Consider the following 23,249-nt stretch of genomic DNA (forward strand, 5'->3'; position numbering starts at 1 on the left):
ATGCCTTTATTCTCTACGTTTTCTTATTTTCTTGTCTATGCTCAGTATCTGCCATTCTACCTCCGGTGCTGCTTTATGCACCTCCTGTACCATGCCTGGTGGAGGCAATCACTGGCTAAGGAAAATGAGACTGTACCTTTCCTTGGTGAAGGTAAGATCTTGAACAACAAGATTGGGAATAGAAGGCTCTGGATTTCTTTTTTCCAGCTAGAGGATTTGAGAGCAGCTCAAACGTGCACTTGAAAGTGTTCATCCATGTCTGCTGCCTTAACTGTGCTCTAGCTTCCTCCTGTTGAAGAACTTTGACTTTTGGCAGACCCTCTCTTCTATGGGAGGTTAGGAGATTGTGAGATGCTGAAGAAATGATGCAGAAATGCATGTAAGCAACAGGTACATCAAGACTGAAACCTCTGTGAAGGTGAGGGGGGAAAGGAATATGTGTACACCTGGGTATTTGGGTACCCAGGAGAAAGATGTTGCCATGTACCACAGGAGCCTGGGAGGCTCTGCTCTTCTGCTACAGCTTCTCAGGGAAATAGGGCTTGGTGGTAGCTCTGTTGAGGGAGCTACACTTAGGAAATGCTCTTGCATTTTGAGTTAGGACATGAGCCTCTGGAATCTTTCAGTCTGCATCTGCTGGTACAGGGGCAATGTGGATGTATTTGCATTGAGATATCTTTCTATATGTTCACCTGCTTTCTCCAATGTTTCACATGTGCTGCATTGCAGAGAGATGCATTTTGTGTGTGTATATATGCATGGTCCTTGGCCAGGTTAGCTTAGAGTGAGTCCTTGTCCACCCAGATGGTCTTAAAAGTCAGGAACTAGAGGGGGAAAAAAAGAAAAAGCAATAGTAGGACTGAGTGAGTCATCATAGCTGCTGTTCAAATGCCTGCAGAATAACATTGAACCTTTACTGTTATTTCAGCTGGGTAATTAGTTGTACACTGACACATAAATAATCCTGCTGTTCAAACTGCATGCCACTGAAAGCTGCAATGGAGTCACCTGGCAGACAAGTCAAGAGAGTCAGGTAGAAGAGCAGAATATGGAGAGATGGGACATATTTCACATTGTCTTGTGACAGTGTGAAATAGCATCTCTCAGCTTTCTGAAACCTAGTTCATTAAGAGTCTACCCGCACTGTTTCCTTCCTTGACCCCTCCCTCTGCTTTAGTTTTAACTGTGTGGTTGTATGGGAACTGCTGAGTCACAGCCTGAACCTCTGATTGATCACCTGAGGCGAGCCATGAGTCAGCCAGAGGAGCACAGGTGAAGGCAATTCACCTGTTCTGCCGGAAGGGGTGGAGCCTGGCTGCAGCCCTCCTAGACCTATTTAAGAGCTGGCTACTAGAGACGAAGGATCTCTTCTGGAGATCACCTCTTTTGGTGTTTTCTGGTGAGCTCAACCCAAGGGTAAGCTCTTCCACTTATTCTCTTTTTGTGATTGTTGTCTGCTTTGCCTTACTCTCTTGATTATATTGCGATTATAACATCTTGATATCTATTGATTATACACAATTATATTGTGATTATAACATCTTGGTTATACAGTGGTGGATTTCTAGACATGTCTGGGAAACAACCTCCCCCCTGCTTTTTGTTTCGTGGCCTTTAGTTGAAAACAGCCACGAGGACAGCAGTAGAAGCTTGTCACCTGTGGTATGCCTTATTCTCTTCAGAACTGTCTCTGAGGGAAATCTGATTTAATGACCGCTGCAGGAGGGAGTTGGTCACAGGGTCCTGGTTTCTCTGGCTTATGGCAACCCCATGTGTTGATTTATTACATGTGTTGATTTATTTCTTTCCAGCAACTGAGGAAAGCTTGTCTCTGATAGAAGTCCCTGGTTTGATGATCTCAATGGTAAGAGCATATGGACAAGAAAGTTGGTCCTACTAGGAAGTTTGAGATTTGTGAGCAATAAATGATTAAAGACTCTGTTGTACCTTCTCAGAGATCCTCCTATCTGTCTTAAGGCAACATCTGCCTGCTCAATGCCTGCCATTTCAGTGACTTCCAAGCTTGCCTGTGCTATTGAACTGAGTAGAGAAAACGTCTGCCCTTCCAAGTACCTGAACCAAAATCTTAGATAACACCTTCCTTTCACTGTGGGCAACATTATGCTTGTTTTAGTTTGAGTTACTTGATGATTTATTATTTTAAGTTTATGTGAAGTTTACTGTATGAGAGGCTTTATTTGAAGCAGAGTGTTATAGGCAAGTAGGTGTGCAGTGAGAAGGCTCCTTATATGTCTGGATGTTATGACAATGTGAATGTTATATTAGATAATGTATGGTATTTTTTCTCTACTTACATATGTTTTTATAATGCTGTTACAACTCTGTCCAGCATACAGATGACTTATGGTCACACTTTTTTTTTCAGGTGTGTGAAATTGATTTTGAGCAATGAGGAAGCTATGTTTGAGTGGATCAGAACAGAAGTTTGCTTTTTTTTTTTTTTTAACTGTGAAATATGAGTATTTGCACTGTATTTCTCAAGTAGTGCATGCTAAGTTAATGTCATTTGTTATGATGAGGTTATGAGGGAGGTTTTATGGAAGGATTTACATTGCAAGGGGTGTTATGTCAAAAGTTGTGGGCTTGATGTGGTGGAGGTGTTATATTGAAGAGAATGTTACAAGACTTGGATGAATGTTATATAGAGGGAGGCATTACATGGGCATTATTTGGTAGGCAAGCGTAAGTACGTATTATACTATTTAAATATGTGAACCTGTTAACATACTCTTTGGCATATGGAATAAGTATGGTCACTTGTTTTACCTAAATAATTTTGAGATTGTTTTGATGCAATGAGAGAGTTTATTTTCTGAGGGGAGTGTAAGTTTGTTTGCTGTCTCAGTTCTCTATTGAACTGTAAAAGGTGACTCTTCACACCTAACTTTGTATGTGCTCCTTCAGGAGCTTCTCTTTTGTATTGATGTAATACCTGAGGGAGGGCAGCTTAATACTGGAGGGGATCAAGAGCAATATACAGGGATGTTATAGAGGAGGAAGGGACATTATGCAGAGGGGTGGCTGATTGGAAATGATGAACAGCATATGTGACTGGTGTTATACAGAGTTGGGCATTATTTGTAGGGAATGTGTTCTTGATATTTATGCTTTAAATGGAGAGTCCGGTGCCATATTTATGTGGGGCTTATGGTGCAGATACATACTTCCATAAAATATATAATGCTGTAAACATTTTCTGGCATAAAGAAGAATTATATGATAAACATGGGGCATTGTATGGGAGGAGCATTATTTGGAGAGAGCAAGTGGTAAAAACAAGTGTATAGGATTAGAGTGTTATATTAAAAGGAGGTGAGTGATAAGTGTATGACCAGAGTATTCTACAGGAGAGTTGAAGTGATAAACTTCTTGGGGAGGGAAGGTGCAAGCAGGAATTTCAGGGCCATTATGTGGGGAGCAGTTATGTGGCAGGTGTAGGGGATTAAACATGAGGGTATTATATGTGGAGGGGTAAGCAGTAAACACAGGGTGATATACATGGGAGGACGAGTGAGTGGTAAACATAGGGATAGCAAGTGGTTAATGTAGGCATTATGTGGGGTGCTTACTGAAGTGTGTGTATGTGTAACACTTGAACTTGTTAAAGTGTTGCCTGGCATTCGTAGCGGTTATGATAACACCTTTTTTTCAGTAATGTGAAATTAGGTTGAAACAATCACAGAACTGTGAAGGTAGGAAGAGACCTTTGGTGAGCAAGTCCAACTCACCTACTAAAGAAGTTCCCTACAGCAGATTGCACAGGGAAGTGTCCAAACAGATCTTGAATACCTCCAGAGAAGGAGACTGTGCTACATCCCTGGGCTGCCTATTCCAGTTCTGTCACTCTTACAGTAAAGAAGTTATTCCTCATGTTTGTGTGGAACTTCCTGTGTTTTTTGCCTTGTCTTGTCATTGGGTGTCACTGAAAAGAGTCTGGCCCCATCCGCTTGGCTCCCATGCTTTAGCTATTTATAAACGGTGATGAAATCCCTTCTCAGTCTTCTCCAGAACAGTCCCAGATTTCTCAGCCTTTCCTCGTAAAAGAGATGTTCCAGAGCCCTCTTCATCTTCATGGCCCTCTACTAGACTCTCTAGAAGCTCCAAGTCTTTCTTGAACTGAGGAACCCAAAACTGGACATAGTATTCTAAATGTGGCCTCACCAGGGCAGAGCAGGGTGGATTTTTTAATGCACCTCCAGATACCACTGGCTTTCTTGATCACAAGGGTATACTGTGATCAAGAGTGAGATGAGAGTTTTTGTGTTAGAAGCAAAGCTTGCTGTCTCAGTTCTTTATTGGACTGTAAAATGTGAGTCTTACTAATTAGATTCTTAGCTGCTCTATTAGAGAATTTCTTATGTTAAGGTTGTGTGAAAGTTTTTATAGGGGACAAATCATATAACTGGGAGTTACATGGATGTATGTGGATGTTGTACGGCAGGTTGATACTATTAAGATCTGTAGTATAGAGATGGAGCACGTTATAAGGATGATGTAATCTGTAGGTGCAGTATTATGTGGAGGGGTGAGTATTCTGTGCAGGTGGGTGTTACGTGCAGGATTATTTATAGAGAGAGTGCATAATATCTCCAGATATATGATAATTATATCTGGCATATATAATATTTACAGTTAAAAACAGTGAAGGAATCCCTGCTGTCTTGGTTGTTTGTTGGATTGTAAAATGTAAAACTGCATACACTGGGGCAGGCATCGTATATAGGATAACTTATGGAAGAATTACACTCTGTATATATTTGATACTGTTAAAATATTGCCTTTTGTGCAGAATAATTATGGCCACTTACATTTTTATAGTGAGTGTGAAATTGGATTGGAATAAGTAGAGAGCTTTTTTTCTGAGGTAAGTGAATGCTATCTTTCTCAGTTGTTTACTAGACTGTACTATATGAATCTTTATATGTCTCAGTTTTTTTTTTATGAGGCTGCAACACATGAACCTTCTTTTATGCGCTATCTTAGCTTGCACAATCAGAATTCTCATATATTGAGGTTATATCAAGATTGTTATGTGGGAGGTGTTATTTAAGTGGAGGTCTACAAATATTATATATCATTATATGTATGTGTATAATCATATTCAAGAGTCCTTTGTGCAAAGGGGAGCAAGATAATATGGAGAGAGGCGTTACACAGTCAAGTGGGCTTTATAAACTAGGAGGTTATTGCGTGGAGGAAAAATTATGGAAGTATTACATTGTCTATATATGACACTATTCTGTATACCAGACAATGTTTTTTAGCAGTTATGGTTGTTTATGTAGATAAATGTGAAAATTATTTGGAACAGTGAGAGAGTGTCTTTTGGGGAGGGCTAAACCTTGTGTTATGTCTCAGTTCATTATTAGACTGTGAATACTGTATCTTTATACCATCTTAGCACGTAGTACTTGAGAAATTACTTCTATACTGAGCTTACACTGAGAGAGATGCTATATGAAGGGGAAACTATATAGAGAGAGGGTGTTCTATAGAAGGGCAAGTACTATGTATAATGGGATGTCATACAAAGGGGCCTTATTTGGAGAGTTTTCTATTGAGGTGCAGATGTTATATGGGCAAATCAGTGTTATATTTTGGGTGAGGTTGTAGTGAGGAGAATTTACAGAAGGATAGGTGTGACACTCGTACAACATCTTCTGGCATGCATAATAGTTGTGGTTGCTTTTTTTTTTTTTAAATAAATTTGAAAGTGGATTGGAATAATGAGAGAGCATGTTTTTTGTTGGGATTAAAGGATCATTCATTAACTCTTTTTTATTGGACTGTACTCTGTAAATGTATGTATTTACATTATTTTTGCATGTGCTGCTGAAATTATGTTAAAATGAGGTTATAGGAAGGCTATTTTCTGGGAGGCATAATATAAATAGTGCATTATGTGGATTGTGATTTATGTGTTTTATAGAGGGGAGGCAAGTGTTATAAAGGTGTGTTAGGGAGAGTTTGAGGGGTTATATAGAGGGACAGGCACTATGCTGAGGTGTGTTACATGTAGGATTATTTACAAAGTATTTTGTTTTCTGTGTACGTATGCTATTCTTTAAGCACTGTCTGATAGCAGAATAATTATGATCACCTACCTTTTTTATAAGGTAAATCTGAGATTGTTTTGAAACAACGAGGGAGCTTGTTTTCTGAGAGGAGGGAAGTCTTGTTTGCTTTCCTAGTTACATGTTTGACTTCACACTTACCTTAGCACGTGCTACTTGAGGAATTGTACATTTATACTGAAATTATAAAGAGGAATGTTACAGGCAGAAGATAATTACTCTAGGGTTGAGGCCTTTTATGTAAGGACAGATTTAGCGTAGACTTTGATTTTAATCTGTATATATGTTTTTTATTCTAGTTAGTATGCTTCCACATTTTCTGAGAGTAAGCTCTGAGCCTGATAAACTGAGAATCTAATATTAAATATATACATGAATTGTTTTAGCAGCATCTTGTATTCGTTATCATGCCCACTTGCTAGGCCTGTCCTGAGTAAAGAGGAGGAATTCAGCAGTTGAATGGTGGAAGTTATGGAACAGTCCCTTCCTGTGCTCAGCACACGCAAGACAACAAATGCTTTACGTGGTGGGCAGTGCTATTTCTGATTTCCTCAGAGGGCTTTGTGAAGTGGGATTTCAAATACAGACCAAGGGAGAAAAGAAGCCAGGGCAGGAGCTAGACAGCAAGATGCTCACTGAGCTTGCTGCCGTGCAAACTTCTGCCAGGCTTTCTGTTGCTGCAGTGATCCCTGTTGCTTAAGGAACAACTTAGTAAGGGCAGGGAGTGGTGGTGCTGGGAAAGACAAAAGAAGCCAACTTGGAGAAATAACGAGGGCACTCTGAAGAAGAAAAAGCCTTATGTTCTTTTTGGTTGAGCCACTGTGATTTATGTAATTTGGGACAGGAAAGAAGGGATTCATCTGTGTGTCAGACAAGCTTGTGGAAGCTTTGAAAGCTTTTTGGGGAATATATCCTGGTGAGAATCAAGCTGTCATTGGCTTAGGTGGCAGAGGCACTTGTGGGATTACAGAATCAAAGGAGGAATAATTTAGGAAGCCTACCAGTTACAACCTGAATCTATACTTAATATTACCAACAAAATGAATCTTTGCTTTAAAACCTATAGTGAGAGCTCTGAGTACCTATATATTTAAGTTGCCAATAAAATGGCAGCTATGAAATTGCTCATAGTCTACTGCTGAGGCTGAGCCTGGCTGCAGTGGTAGTTCTCAGACTGGAGAGAAGTTGGGCAGCATCCCATCCTGTTTGCTTCTTGCCTCTGATCAATATGATTGTAACAGCGAACCATGAGCATCTGTGCAACACAGCAGCATGTACTGAAGGGGTAGTGGCCATCTCTTTTCTGAGAAAGTGATGTCTTATTCCTCTGTAATAATGTTATCTTGCCTTCAAAATACTTGTAGTAAACATAAACTTGATTTTATACATGCTTTGGCTCACTTCAATTTTACTTTTATGTAGTTGTTCTTTATTTAGCATGTTTTAGATTGTTCAGTCCAGGGTTTACCTCTTCCCACAGAAGGAACTGTGCTTTCTGAACGGTGTTTAAGTGAATGTCATAGAAGTCAACTGTGTTCAGCTATTTATACTGAGAACACTTTCATGTCGTACAGAAGCTCCAGTGCAATTGATCTTCTGTCAGAGGCACCTCACTCTGCATTTCTCTGTTAAGATTTGGGTGTGAGATAGCCAGGTGTTAGTGGACAGGTCTGAGCTCTGGGAACTGCTAGAATGTGTCATACAGTGAAGGTTATATTTTCAGAAGAATTGAAATCCTGACTGAAATCCAATCTTCTCTAGAGATATCTAATAGCTTCTCAGGTTGAACAGGCCTTGGACTTTCAGATCTGGTGTGTTTCTGTCATGCTGCAGCTGACTCCTAAGGACTTGCAAGAGAATTAAGCATGTTTTCCTTTACGTTTGGCCCCTCTGAGAGGATACCCAGAGCAGGAACCACTATCGCCCCACGTTTCTTCTGCAAAGAGTATTTTTGCATTTCCGTTGGTTCTCAATTTGTTTTCCCTATCTCTCTGATGCCAGACTATTGCAGAATGTATTTCCAACAAAAGCAGCTCTCTGCGTTCTCTGCCATTTGCATCCTTTGTGAAACACTGGCCAATACAGTAATGCTTTTCTATGCATTTTTGTCATGCTTCATTTTACCCTTTGCAGGATCTCCGTTGTCAGCTTACAGAGGGACAGCCCCAAGGTCCTTACCAGCTCAGCTGCTTTACTGTGGGAAACCGCTGCAACTGGAGTGCTTATGCAGTCCAGTTTGTGCTGTGTCAGTTTATTTGGATAGGAGTTCCCCAAGATTAGGAGCGTGTTTCAGTTGTTGCTGTGGTTTAGAAACAATCACAAATCCCAACGAAGGCAGCTCATTCCTTGAGTGCCTCTCTGGAAAAGCCTGCCTGTCAGAATTGAATGGATGAATGATTTCTAATGAAGAAGAAAGTGTTTTAATCCCTGTCAGATTTGAGGAATTTCTAGGCAGACTACTTTTATTGTTTCTTTTCCAAGAGCTTGTGTCAGTACTGTCATAAACTGCAATAGAAATATCATTTTATGAATGTATCTGAAGGTTATTGCAGAGCCCAATTGAACATACCCAGAATCAATTTGAGTGTGATTACACAGTAGTTAGCTAGCACCTGGAAGTCTATGAAGAAATTCAGAAAGGGTAGTCTTGACTCATTACTTGCCTGCTTGAGTTTAATTGCTTTCCTCTGTCAGAGTGGCTGACAATGTGTTTGTTGTCTGACCCTCTTTCCTTGATTTACTCAGTCTTTTTCTAATTATCTCCTGATTCTCCAGTTCCAGGAACTGCCCATCTTTGCTACAGATGCATGCTGCTCAACCTTCAGCATGTCAGGCTGCTCTTCAAAATGACTTCCAGTGAAGAACTGATGTTCTCAGGACTACAGTCACGCTCTGCTGCTGCTGCAGGTAAAAATATACATCCACATTATCAGTGAGAAGGAAACATTTAGCTTAATTGTAGAGACTAACTCCCATAATTCTGCTCTCTTCCACTTGAGGTAGCTGATATTGCCTTAAAAATCCTGTTTATGATTGTAAGCAAAAGCGTTCAAAAGCTCTGTGACTGACCAAATTGTTGTGGAGAGTCGAGCAATACCATGGAACTTTTGTCCTGAATTATTTCCAAATCATTGTGCTGCTTATACAATAAAGAGCAGTAAGGTTTGCCTGGAGACTAGGAACGTGCCACCTGTCTTTGAAAATCATTTGAAAATTAATGTGCCTTCAATTTTACTTTTTCCTTGGGTCAAATTTGTTAATGGAAGTATTCTGCCAATATGGTCACCCGTGTGCATTGAAGTTAACAGCAAGAGTTATAGAGAATTAAAAGCCTTATTGAAGGTTGTGAAAAAGAAATGTCAGAATCTCAGAATTTCATCACCAGAGGAAGGCACTCACAATGCAAAATCTGTCTGGTACTGTCAAGTATTCTGAACCAGTGTTAGTTCAGACAAGTGGAATCACTACAGGGTTTTACTGATGAATACTTCTAATTGCTTTGCTAATCCTCTAAAGGGGTTGTCTTAAAGCAAATGTGTCTTGAGAATATGAGGTTGAATTTAGAATGAGCTCTGTGTGCATCAAAACTGTGTGCAAAGCTACATATCATTCTACGTGTATCTCTCCTGTTTATGTATATCTGCTATGCTTTTGTGTAATTATGTTGTGTTTTTTTCGAGAAAAAGGTCTGAAGTAGTGTTGAGCTAAGTAATAAAGATCTGCAGCAGTCTCTGAAGCAACATGTCGAATAACAAAGGAGCAAAGATCCTTGCCTGCAAATGAAGTCTGCTTCTATTAACAGTTTTAACACTGATAGTACATCAATTTGTTGCTAGGCTCTGTAGGTGACATTTTCTTTATTAAGGTCTGTAGATCACTTTTTTGTAAGATGTGAAGTTCTTGATTGCTCTCATTTTTTACATACTTTTTACTTAGAGATATTTCCCGTACTGCAGCACCTGTAACTGCAAGCAGTGTCTCAAATATTGCATCAGAACCTGTTATTCTTTTGCTTTTATTGTCATTTTAATATCTGCTCTTTTCTGCCTCTCTCCACCTTATACCTCACAGGCAATTAATGCTGGCAGTTCCAAGTAGTTTTTGAACCCCTTTCCTTGTCAGGAATTTTTTTTTTCTCATATGCTGAGCTTGGATTACTTTACAATTTCAAATTAGTTTTTTTCTTTTATCCCTTTCCCTGTCCCCACTCAAAAAAAAAAAATTTGTCTCTTCATCTCATTAATTCATCTCCGTAGATTCTGGTACTATTGTAGTGAAGCTGAAATTTTCAGGGGAAGGTTTAAGTCATGAAGTGCTGATTTGATGAAATTGTAGTACTTCATAGGAATTACTGATTTGTTCATTCCTTCAAGGAGCTATCAGAATATTTTGATAGCTGGAAATACTGTTTTGGAAGGAATGGGTTTTGGGGCTCTTTTTTGAAGTGAGAATCTTAAATGTGCTTGCATATCACATTTTGCCGTATTAGAAAAGCAGATGTATCTCATGTTCAAAGTGTTATAAATCACAATTTTTTTTAATGCTTTATCTTAAAGCAAACCAAAACTGAGAAAATTACTTTCTCAAACCAGAAGTTAGGCTTATATTTCACAAGAGAACTATGTAAGTTATCTTTCACTACCAACGCATTCAGTAAACAAGCAGCACAGACTAGTTTGTGTTTTTTCACCCTTGTTGCTCTGGAAAAGTTGCTTACTTATGTAAGTTGATTTGGGCAGATTTGTGTTTTTGTTGGTTTTTTTTTTTTTGGGGGGGGGGAGAAAGGGTTACTCACCTTGGTTCTGCTGTTCTGAATTCTCAATTAGCTGATTTATTCTTTCTTCCTGTTTGTGGGTGGAAGACCTTACTTTCATTATTCCTCATTCACCTTTGAATGTCTGGCTCTGCCTACGATATCAATTATTGCAAGCTTGCTATTTTATTTGGTAGCTCCATTTGTTTACAGTGAGTCAAATTCCCTCCTTAATGTTTAACTTCAGTATCCCCTACAGTAATTTGACTTCGTGTTCTGCCTGCAGCAACTAGTTGCAGTAGCCATACTCTGTAAATAACATCCTTTTTATGCATTTGTTCACTAATAACATATCTCTCTTCTATGGACTGAATGTTGCCAGCTTTTTTTCTGCTTTCTTCTTTCCTTTGTGTGCAAGTGGAATTGAGAATAAATACACTTTCAAACCAGGAACAGGACTGTGTAGCACTGAGTAGAAATACTTGCAGTTGTGGAAAGTTAGTTGATATCTAGAATTTCCACATTGAAAGTATTTTCGGTGTTTCCAAAGACTGCAGTTTCTCCTAATTAGATGGAAGAACTGAAAATAACAGAAGTATGGGTTGAATGAGAACTTGTGGGAAACATATGGTTCAGAATGTGGGAAACTGGCATTGAAAGTATCTTGCTGGGTTTGCTGAAATGTCAGGAGACCTTGTGCCTGGATTTGCCAGAATGTGTCCTCAACTTGAGTATCTCAAACTTGTCCAGCCTGCCCAAATAAGTAAAAGCCATAATTCAAGCATTCAAAGCCACTTCCTCATTTCTGAACTGTCTACTAGCCAGATTACTGCACTTGTACTGACCAAATATTCTTGTTATACTCTAGTAACACACTAATGTCCAAAAAGTACAGATATTGTCAGAAGTGAAAATCAAGTTGTAAATAGCTCTTCCTCTGCTTCTCTGCAGGCAGGACCTGTGACAACAAGCACATCTTGCATTCCTGTTTTGTGAGTCTAAAAGCTGAGCGGGGAAATTTGTTTGAGCTGGCCCATTCAGTGAAATGTCTCTCAGAGCAGATCTGTGGTGGAATCAAGAGTGGGACAGGGTGCTTCCTTTCTCGCTAAGCCTGGGGTCTAATTGTGGGATGCATGGCCGGTCTCTCACTGTTTTCTTCTCCTTGCTGAAAACTGTAACAGTGCCTGCAAATGTCTACATGATGCATCAAATTCAGGAGGAAAAACTCGGGCACGTTACTCAGAAGGATTCAGGTACTGGTGTAAATCAGTGTTTAATAACAAACTTAAAAGTTATATGTATGCTATATGAAGACAGTTTATTGAGTTGGAAGGGACCCTAAAGATTATCTAGTTTCAACTCTGCCCCAGGGAGGAGGTTTGCCACCAACAAGATCATACTGCCCAGGGCCTCATCCAACCTGGCCTTGAACATCCCCAGATGGGGCATCCACAGCTCCTCCAGGCAGCCTGTGCCAGTGCTTCACCTTTCTCTGAATAAAGGATATCTCCCCTGTTCCAACGTGGCTCAGAATTCTGTCAGCCTTTGGGGCTGCAAGAGCACACCAATGGCTCATGTCTAGCTTTTCATTCACCAGAACTCTTAGTTCCTTTTCTGCAGGGCTGCTCACAATGAATTCTTCTCCCAGACTGTACGGATACCTGGGACTGCCCCAATCTAAGAGCAATAGCTTGTACTTGGTCTTGTTGAACATGATTTGGTTCTCATGTGCTCACTTCTGAGGCATATATAGGTCTCTCAGGATGGTTTCCTTCTCTTCTGTTGTGGCAACTGCACCACTCAGCTTAGTGTCAAGAGTATGCTCAATCTCATCATCTAAGCCATTGATGGAAAAAAATTGGTCCCAAGACAGACTCCTGGGGGACACCACTCATGACTGACATGAACATATACCTGTGGACCACAACTTTCTGTCTGCAACTGTCCAACCAATTCTTTAACAATGAGTATATTCCAGCTTTCAAATTTTTAGCTCTTCAATTTAGAGATTGTCATGGTCCTGCCCCACATCTCTAAGAGGCTTATTGGCCTGTGGTTCCTCAGGTCTTACTTTCTTGCCTTTCTTTCTTCTCAGAAACACAAATGTGATGTTTTCTTTTTTTTTTTTTTCCATCTGAACTGTTTGCTTCTAGTGAATGGATGGTATGTTAGTATTATAATACTTCTCAGATTCCTTGCTTATCTTGGTTTTGTTTTTTTTTTGGTTTTTTTTTGATTGTTTTATATTGAAAAAATAGGCACCAAGCTTCTGAGCAACTAAAAATGTAATTTGGTTACTCTTGGACTTGGTGTAATTTGCTTAATTAAATGACTTCTGAAGAAGCCATTTCATCTGATGTTAAAATACGAAGGGATGCCAGATTTGCTGTTGTCTGTATTATACTGCATGATTAGTTGTTTAAGGAAATTATTCAGTCAGCTTCACTGAAGCTTCACTTTAATGAGTGCTGTTGAAAACCATTTATTGTTTGTATGTGTTTGATGCTAGATTAAAGGCTCTCAAATACTTTTACTGTTCTAAATTCTTTAGTGTTTTCTCACTGTTTTATTAGGTACTGAGCAATTAAAACTACTTTATTTTTCACATTAAGCTGAAAAAGTACAAGATTCCTCTGTGATGACTCTTTACCATCACTCAACTTCTGCTTTTTTTTTTTAGTTGTCTAGATAGTTGAAAATGGAAGTAATGAAATATAATAAAGATAATGCATTTACACAAACATTAAGGAGATAGATAGTTAAAATGCTAGAAGTATGCTTGCTTTACAATGTATTGTAACTCAGGTCTCCATATAAAGTAAAGAAATAGTAGGCTTCATGAAGTGTTTTCTTCCTTGCAGTTCTACTTTTTCAGGAAATACAATTAGTCTTTCCTCTTATTTAAGTGTGCTCAGATGTGAGTGGCTCAAAACACTGTGTTCCCTTTCCTCATCTGATTCAAAACAAACTGCTCAAATACTTTCATAAAAAATGTTTTTCCAATGTCTTGGCTTTAATGCAGAATCCACTGAAATTAGAACTCAATCTATCCATGATATAAAAGTAATAGAAGCTTTTGTGACATTTCTAAAGAACAGAAATAGACACCCTATTCAACTCAAATGAAAACAGGAGTAGTGTCTGCTTCATGTCAGGTACAAAAATAAAATATTCATTTTACAAATAATATGCTGTAGTGAAATACAGGACAGCTTTATGGAGCTGGAGACTGACAGCCAGAAAGAGCCTAGTGGCATTGCATGCTCTTTTTCTGTGAAAGCTGAAAAAGTCAGTGCTGCTGGATGGGAAATGTGGGCTGGGGCAAAGACCCTGAGCTGATGATCTGATGTGCATTTCAGCCAGGAGCTGTAGGTACAGCTGGCTTTGTACTGCTCTGTCTCTGGCTGCTAGCTGGAGATCATCTACTTACACCTAGGGCTGATATGCACCTATGCATAACCTCCAGCACCCCAACAGCAGATGTGGAAGGGTGCATCATCAGCCTAGCAGAACCGTAAGAGATGGATGAAGCAATCTGTGATTAAGGAAAGCATGTGCACCCTACATCTCTGACTTTACCATAGCTTTTGAATTTGCAGGGGAGCAAGTATTTATCTATGTTTAGTGGTGAATTTCGTATAACAGACCATGAGAGTTAATTCCATTGTAAATAACTTTCTGTCTCTGGGGGAAGATGTTGGGAGCATTTCACCTCACTTGTGAAAGGCATATCTGTCCCTCACTGTGCTTGATCCTCCAGGCACAGTTCTGCATTTCACACCTTCCTGGGTCCTTATACTGACACAGTCAGATGCCTTTTTTGCTTGGGAAGGTATATGTAGTGTGAGAGTTAACCAGCCTGTGCTGCTGGAAATTAATGATGATTATACTTGATCTTGCCAGAGCTGACAGCAGGTTGAAGCTGTTGGCAGAGTATTTCAATTCTATCTTTGTGCTGCAGTATTTCCTACTGATCACACACAGTGCTTCCTTGTCTGATGGCTGCAATGAGGGTGAATAGCAGAGGTGCCTTTGCTGTTTTCTGTAATCTCTGCTAGTGAGCTATAAAGCTGCATGTAGGGCAAAGCTCAATTTCTGCTTGTTTGTGCACCTAAATATAACAAAGGCTTTCTTACAGCCAGGAAGAAAAGTTTCTGGGGAAGAAGGTAATTTCTCTACTGTACCAGCTGATACACCACAGGAAAATAATAATAATTGAAGTGGTTTTGTGCGTAGAAACGCACAAAAACCTAACTGGGTTGATTTAGATGGGATGCATAAGCATTGTTTATGAAAAATGTGCACCACTAGGATCACCACATTGGGAAGTCCTTCAGCATCATCTAGTCTAGCTGTATACCTTCCACCAATATTTCCCCACTCAACCATGTCCCTCAGTACCAGATCTAAATGTTTCTTGAATACCACCAGGACAGTGACTCAACCACCTTCTTGAGCGGCTTCTTCCAGCTCCTGATCACTCTTTCAGAAAAGAAACTTTTCCTAATATCCAAACCTCCCCTGGTACAACTTGAGGCCATTCCCTCTAGTCCAATTGCTAAAAACATGGGAGAAGAGGCTCCTACACAGGCTCCTTTTAGGCTGTTGTAGAGAGCTATATAGTCTCCCCTGAGCCTCTTACAGATTAAACAATCCAGGTTCCCTCAGCTGCTCCTTGTAAGAGTTGTGCTCCAGATCCTCTATCAGTTTTGTTGCCTTTCTCTGAACATGTTCTTTGGCCTTTCATTTAGTGAAGGGCCTGAGACTAAGCATAGTACTTGAGGTGTGCCTTCATCAGAGCTCAGTACAGTGAGATGGTCAACTCTCTGCTCCTGCTGGCACTGCTATTTCTGAGATAACCCAGGATGCCATTGTCCTTCTCGGCCACCTGGGCACATTGCTGCTTAGTGTTTAGCTGAGCATTAACCAGTATCCACAGTTTCATTTCTTCCACACAGGCTTCCAGCCACTCTGCCCTGTGCCTAGTAACATTGCCTGGAGTTGCTGAGTGGGTGATGTGAAATGCACGTTTATGAGAAAATTTTTAGCTGTGTGCGCTTACTTGCACAAACTGCAGTAATGTAAATGGGAATGTAAACTGCAGATAGCAGCAGAACTGCAGACTACTGTCTGATATCTCCAAGTTTCCCTAGATGTTACTCCTGGGGAGAAGGGGCTGAATTATCTCAAAATTATCTCATTGTGGTAATAACCCTGATAGACCCAAAACAGGTGGGATGTAATAAGGTATTGCCTGTTCCCTCCTCAACAATGTTTGCAGGATTTAGTTTGTTGTTTGCTTTGAATCTTAATGAGAAAAGCAGGTACAGCCTGAGATTGGGATGGAGGTGAGTGCCTGCAGGACTCCCAGCAGTTCAGGTGGTTGCAGCATGCTCTGCAGGTATGTGGCAATGACAGCCTGGCTACAGATTTAGCCTGCTTATAAATGGTCTGGCAATGGCATGAAGAGGTATTTATCTCTGTTGGGTTGTAGGGGAAAGCATCTATTTCAGTGCTGGATGGGAAGACCAGCAGTAGAGATTGCCCTAATCCAAATGGAGGCAGAGGCTATTTGGCTGCACCGTGAGGCTCAGTGTGCTTTTTGTGTACCTTTATCTTCCTTCTCAGTAGGTCTGCTCTTGCTAAAGTGAAGAAGACTGTATCTGCTGTCCCTTCCTCCCTGTGCTGGTGGAGACTGAGATAAACAGATGGTCTCGGGTGATGTGGTGACTCTGGCTGGCATAGGACCTTCTCTCTTGCTTTTCCCTGCTGCCCCTCAGAAAGGGATCTGGACTATCTCTGATCCCTTGCCTGGGTGACTGTTGATGGTTGTATGGCAGTACTAGCTGCTCAGCAGCATACTGTTCAAGAAGGTACAATCAGATCAGCACCCCCAGGTGAGCTGCCTGATCCTAGCAAGGAGCTGCAAGGAAGAAAGACAAGGAGACCTGAGTGTCAGAGCCATCCTGGTGCCTGTAGTTGATGATAAAAGGCTGTTAATAAGAGTTTTGAAGTCAGGGCAGTTGTTTTCTCTGCATAAGTTGCTGCCTCTTCTCTTATACCTGCCTTCCTGTCGTCGTCTTTTTTTTACCCTTAATATTTCTTTCCCTTTCCTTTTATCCTAATGGCTTTCTGCACTGGAAAGTCAGAGGGGGGGTTTAATCTGGGGAATTACGTGTGTTTTGTATGCGTGTACAGATAAGGTATATAAAGCTTAAGAATGCACAGAGCCACTGGAAGGTGCTTAACACAAATTATGATTTCCAGGTGCCTTTGCTGAGCATCTTTATGTAAGGAAAAGCAAAAATATCTCCCTTTACAGCTGTAAAAATTCACATGCTATCTTCAGCCTAGGGGTGCTCCTGAGGTCCCTGGGGTATGAAATCTGCATGTTCTGGCAAATGAGCTGTAACTGTTGGCAGAAGCAGCAGCAGATGTAGACATCTTACTGGAAAGCAACCTATTCTGGTGGGACCACATGTGCTCTTCCAGCACAAGCTCACAGAAGTGCTATCTCAGATGAAATGAGTGCGTCTTGGCATATTCCCTGCTGCAAGCAGGAGGCAGGAGTCTTTTTTTCTCCTTCTTCCGTTAAGAATAGAGCGTGCTTCCTCCCACTTAGGGAGGACACTGACACCGGTCTTTTCCTTCTGTATCTGAGGTGGAGAAGGAATGAGGAAACTTTCTGAAGGTGCAGAGCAAATACCCTCCTCTTAGTGTTGGCAAACATGAAGTGCTTCATAATAATCAGACTGCTGATAATAAACCTTAAATCTCCCACCAAGGGCCAGTAAAACACCGTGCTTGGTACTGGTCTCACTATACTGTCAATATCACAGTGTATGTCTTACAATCCCGTTTCAGTAAAAGCCTTTCTAGTAAGGGTAAATCTCTTGTCCTAATATATTCTCATATTCATCCTCATTGTTGGACGTCTTTTTCTTTGACAGGACCAAATCTGCTTGCTTTAGTAGTGTGGCACTTGCTTTCTGTGCCTTGCGGAAGCCCTCTGTTGTGCTGTGTGTCTGTCTTCTATATGTAAGTCATGAATTCACTTTTTACCTCATTTCACGAAGAATAAATGTGAACTCCCTGTTTCAGCTTCATGTACTGCCTTTTAAATGATAGTCTGAATTTTTGGAATTCTGGTCAGAAGCACAGTGTATCAAATTTCTGGGAGAAAGAGTGGTGAGTGTAAGGGTAGTGAGCTGTCTTGAATAAAAAGCTGTGACTGCTGTTATGGCAGCTTGAAACAGGGATATACCAAAGCGATCTAAAATTGCAAAATTCCCCAGAGATGGTCTTCCAGATTTCCTACGTATATAGCATTCCACAGACCCCAGTGAAAGAGTAATCCACAATATCTTTCCCTTGTCATAACACAGAGCATAGGCATCAGGGAGAAGGGAAAGTTCCAGTTGCATGATGCTTTGTTGTTTCTCAAATTTAGGTCTTTCTGTTATTAGCTTTAAACACTATTTCCCAGGTCATGACTGTACTGGTTTAAAGAAATCGAAACACATATATAATCCTAGCATAAATATGTACAAGCCTACTGAAATGAAGTAGAAACCCCAGGAGGGGGAGCTGGAATGTGACATGTGGAATTCAAACTCTATCACCACAGAGTAGTTATAAAGCAGGTATGTTTAATCAGCATATGCCAGATGCAGGGGGATATTCTCACCTAACCTGCATACTGGAGGGCAAGAAAGGCACATACTTAAAGAGGAAGTTGCTTACATAAGATGTCCAAGAAAAGGTTGGATTTTTACAATGAGTCCCCAGAATGATTGACATTCCCCCCTTCGCCCCAAGTCTCCACTCTTTTACACATGTGTATCTCTCTGGTCTTTCTGATGAAGATCATTTTGTTATTTTCTTGGACTTGGGTTAGGATGAAGGATGCTTGGGTGTCTCTTGTTAATCATCTCATTGGCCACAACTCTGCTCACCAATCCGTTGCTTCTTTGTTAATTTGTGGTTTGCTGTTTTAGTCTACTGTCTCACATTCCAGAGATAGGGGAGCTAACAGTGTTCTTTGGAAACAATACGAGATCTTCTGTCTGCACTAATTGTCTAAGTCTGTAGAAAAGCATCTGTTATTGGCAGCAGGAACCTGGCTTAGCAAGGTCAAATCTGCAGCTGCCGATTCAACACCTCACATAATTTTTAACCTAACTTAATTTCCTTAATTCAGATGTAACTATAGACTACATGCAACAAACTTGGATCAGTTAGATGGCTTTTCAACAGGAAGCCGAAGTACTGGCAAGGTGTTCTTCAAACACGGTAGGACATGAGGTATGCAGGCAGAAACATGGCTTTTTGCCAAAGTGAAGTGGAAAAGACAATAAGTTAAAAGCTTAGGGAGAGAATGATACTGTGGCACAACTACTTCAAAACAGGAGAGAACAGTAAGGAAGTCTGGCTGTTGTCAGAGCACAAAGAAATACAGCTGAGTTCACCATAGAAGCAAATGACTGCTGTTTTTTGCATTTGGACTCCAAAGGAGCATACTGGCTGAGCTAATTTATACTCAAATGTCTGTAATTTAATTATGCATTGGTGAGAAGAGCTGGGAGAGATAAGGTTCACTTTGGAAAATGCAGCCCTTTCACAGTAAGAGCTGCAGGATAATGCAGTTCTGCCAAGAATCAAAGTCTTTGGTTGAACTTCGGAGCACCTTCTATTATCCTGACCTTTGCTTGATGATTTGTTTTAGATGGTAATTTGTAGGTGGCAGAGAGTCAGCTTACTGTAATCAAGGTATCTGTAAGCCCATAAATGTTAGTATCTGTGTCTTGAACTGCTCTTTCTTTGCACCAAACAGATGTGGAGTTGTCATCTGCACAGCTGCTGGTGTTCTTCCATTACGCTGAAAATTGGTCCCTTGCCGTGACGGACAAATCTCAGCTTTCTCTTCTTATGGCTCACCACTTCTGCTGCCCCTCAAAAACTAATAAGCTCCTAGTTCTCTGGAGCTGAGTCATCTTTTACCTTACCTCATTCCCTGAAAATGGACATCAAAATAGATGCTTCAAGAAGCTGTCATGGCAGTTGCTGTCTGCCTTTGGTTTGATTGCCAGAGTGTCTTTTGCTTTTATTTGTAACAAGCTGAGCATGTTGTTGGAGCCAGTCAAATAATCTAATTCTTAATCCTTTAAAAGATTTCCTTTGCACAGTAGCAACTGCCTTTGAACTCTGACTGCTCTGATTCTGAGTTCATTGAACTGTATCTTTTGTATTCACCAATGTTTGCAGTACGGTTTGTCAAAGGATTTCTCTCTTTGCCAAGGGCTGTGAGGGGCTGGGTACTCAGAGGAGTGAGGTGCGTGTCTCACAGAGCTTATGATCTAAGCAATGGGATTCAACTGAGTGAGGCATCAACAAATGAGAGTAAGATGCTCTGCCCTTGAAGTGTGACCCTGCTGAGAACTGTGCAAAAGAGCATAATCTGCTGTGTTCTGGTCAGGTCATGCTAGGTGGCTGGCAAGCTGACTTCCAATTTTTGTTCAGAAGACACTGGTTGCTCAAGTCCCTCAGTGACTGCTTTAGCCAATTCATGTAGTTCAGTTTGCTTGTCAGTCAGGACTTCTTACTACTCCTGAAGACTATTGGGGGGGGGAAAAAAAAAAATGAAACTGATACATGAAAATGCTTTTTTTAATCTAACATTCATGTTGATAAAGAAGTGTTAGCATGTTTCAGGATAATGCCTTCTGCCCTAATGACTAGTTCAATATAACCTACTCTTGTGATCTACCCTGCAAGATTCTTTTCTGTTCTTTTACTGATGCACCTTAAGCTTGTAACAGAAGGGTTTTAAGCACCATAGCACCTCCTTTAATGTTCTTTTCAGAACTAGTGTGCTGCAAATATTCAAAATTGAGCTGGTTGGAACTTTTTTTTTTTTTAAAAAAAAAAGGTATGAAAGAGCTTATTCATTCTTCCCATAAAGAATGGGAACAGCATGCCTTTATTCTCTACGTTTTCTTATTTTCTTGTCTATGCTCAGTATCTGCCATTCTACCTCCGGTGCTGCTTTATGCACCTCCTGTACCATGCCTGGTGGAGGCAATCACTGGCTAAGGAAAATGAGACTGTACCTTTCCTTGGTGAAGGTAAGATCTTGAACAACAAGATTGGGAATAGAAGGCTCTGGATTTCTTTTTTCCAGCTAGAGGATTTGAGAGCAGCTCAAACGTGCACTTGAAAGTGTTCATCCATGTCTGCTGCCTTAACTGTGCTCTAGCTTCCTCCTGTTGAAGAACTTTGACTTTTGGCAGACCCTCTCTTCTATGGGAGGTTAGGAGATTGTGAGATGCTGAAGAAATGATGCAGAAATGCATGTAAGCAACAGGTACATCAAGACTGAAACCTCTGTGAAGGTGAGGGGGGAAAGGAATATGTGTACACCTGGGTATTTGGGTACCCAGGAGAAAGATGTTGCCATGTACCACAGGAGCCTGGGAGGCTCTGCTCTTCTGCTACAGCTTCTCAGGGAAATAGGGCTTGGTGGTAGCTCTGTTGAGGGAGCTACACTTAGGAAATGGTCTTGCATTTTGAGTTAGGACATGAGCCTCTGGAATCTTTCAGTCTGCATCTGCTGGTACAGGGGCAATGTGGATGTATTTGCATTGAGATATCTTTCTATATGTTCACCTGCTTTCTCCAATGTTTCACATGTGCTGCATTGCAGAGAGATGCATTTTGTGTGTGTATATATGCATGGTCCTTGGCCAGGTTAGCTTAGAGTGAGTCCTTGTCCACCCAGATGGTCTTAAAAGTCAGGAACTAGAGGGGGAAAAAAAAAAAAAAGCAATAGTAGGACTGAGTGAGTCATCATAGCTGCTGTTCAAATGCCTGCAGAATAACATTGAACCTTTACTGTTATTTCAGCTGGGTAATTAGTTGTACACTGACACATAAATAATCCTGCTGTTCAAACTGCATGCCACTGAAAGCTGCAATGGAGTCACCTGGCAGACAAGTCAAGAGAGTCAGGTAGAAGAGCAGAATATGGAGAGATGGGACATATTTCACATTGTCTTGTGACAGTGTGAAATAGCATCTCTCAGCTTTCTGAAACCTAGTTCATTAAGAGTCTCCCCGCACTGTTTCCTTCCTCGACCCCTCCCTCTGCTTTAGTTTTAACTGTGTGGTTGTATGGGAACTGCTGAGTCACAGCCTGAACCTCTGATTGATCACCTGAGGTGAGCCATGAGTCAGCCAGAGGAGCACAGGTGAAGGCAATTCACCTGTGCTGCCGGAAGGGGTGGAGCCTGGCTGCAGCCCTCCTAGACCTATTTAAGAGCTGGCTACCAGAGAGGAAGGATCTCTTCTGGAGATCCCCTCTTTTGGTGTTTTCTGGTGAGCTCAACCCAAGGGTAAGCTCTTCCACTTATTCTCTTTTTGTGATTGTTGTCTGCTTTGCCTTACTCTCTTGATTATATTGCGATTATAACATCTTGGTTATACAGTGGTGGATTTCTAGACATGTCTGGGAAACTACCTCCCCCCTGCTTTTTGTTTCGTGGCCTTTATTTGAAAACAGCCACAAGGACAGCAGTAGAAGCTTGTCACCTGTGGTATGCCTTATTCTCTTCAGAACTGTCTCTGAGGGAAATCTGATTTAATGACCGCTGCAGGAGGGAGTTGGTCACAGGGTCCTGGTTTCTCTGGCTTATGGCAACCCCATGTGTTGATTTATTACATGTGTTGATTTATTTCTTTCCAGCAACTGAGGAAAGCTTGTCTCTGATAAAAGTCCCTGGTTTGATGATCTCAATGGTAAGAGCATACGGACAAGGAAGTTGGTCCTACTAGGAAGTTTGAGATTTGTGAGCAATAAATGATTAAAGACTCTGTTGTACCTTCCCAGAGATCCTCCTATCCGTCTTAAGGCAACATCTGCCTGCTCAATGCCTGCCATTTCAGTGACTTCCAAGCTTGCCTGTGCTATTGAAGTGAGTAGAGAAAATGTCTGCTCTTCCAAGTACCTGAACCAAAATCTTAGATAATACCCTCCTATCAGTGAGAAAAGCATTGTGCTTGTCTTAGAAAAAAATGAAATCTTGTTCTTCAACAAAGGAAATCCACTTTTAAAGAGCAGTTAGGCTTTCTTTGTACCTCTGCAGTATTACGCTGTTTTGGCAGACTGGAGGCAATGAGCAAGACTAGGTAAATGGGGTAAATCATTTATTTCAAAGCTCAGTCTAAAAGTAGACTCCCTTGAAAACTGGGGTGAAAAATGTAGTAGGGTGTTAGTTCCTTTTCAGCTCATCCATCTATGAGCCTGATTGCTTTTCCCTGCCACATTCTCCTGCTTTAAAGGTAGTATTGGCCGTTGCAAGGGAAACAAAAAAGGAGAAACTTTGTACATTATGATTCGTGATTAA

The 23,249-nt window shown here is 40.8% G+C and overlaps 2 long non-coding RNA genes across 2 annotated transcripts; both read left to right on the forward strand.

Moving 5' to 3' along the window:
• The first annotated feature begins 1,381 nt into the window (after window positions 1-1,381).
• On the forward strand, window positions 1,382-2,830 carry LOC125691063 (uncharacterized). Its single transcript, XR_007375901.1, has 3 exons — window positions 1,382-1,416; window positions 1,812-1,864; window positions 2,387-2,830. It is a non-coding gene; the product is annotated as an uncharacterized LOC125691063 (long non-coding RNA).
• Window positions 2,831-17,800: 14,970 nt separating this feature from the next.
• On the forward strand, window positions 17,801-22,820 carry LOC125691065 (uncharacterized). Its single transcript, XR_007375903.1, has 3 exons — window positions 17,801-17,886; window positions 22,589-22,641; window positions 22,733-22,820. It is a non-coding gene; the product is annotated as an uncharacterized LOC125691065 (long non-coding RNA).
• The last annotated feature ends 429 nt before the right edge of the window (window positions 22,821-23,249 follow it).

The sequence above is a fragment of the Lagopus muta genome, chromosome 3 (assembly GCF_023343835.1).
Source record: "Lagopus muta isolate bLagMut1 chromosome 3, bLagMut1 primary, whole genome shotgun sequence".
NCBI lineage: Eukaryota > Metazoa > Chordata > Aves > Galliformes > Phasianidae > Lagopus > Lagopus muta.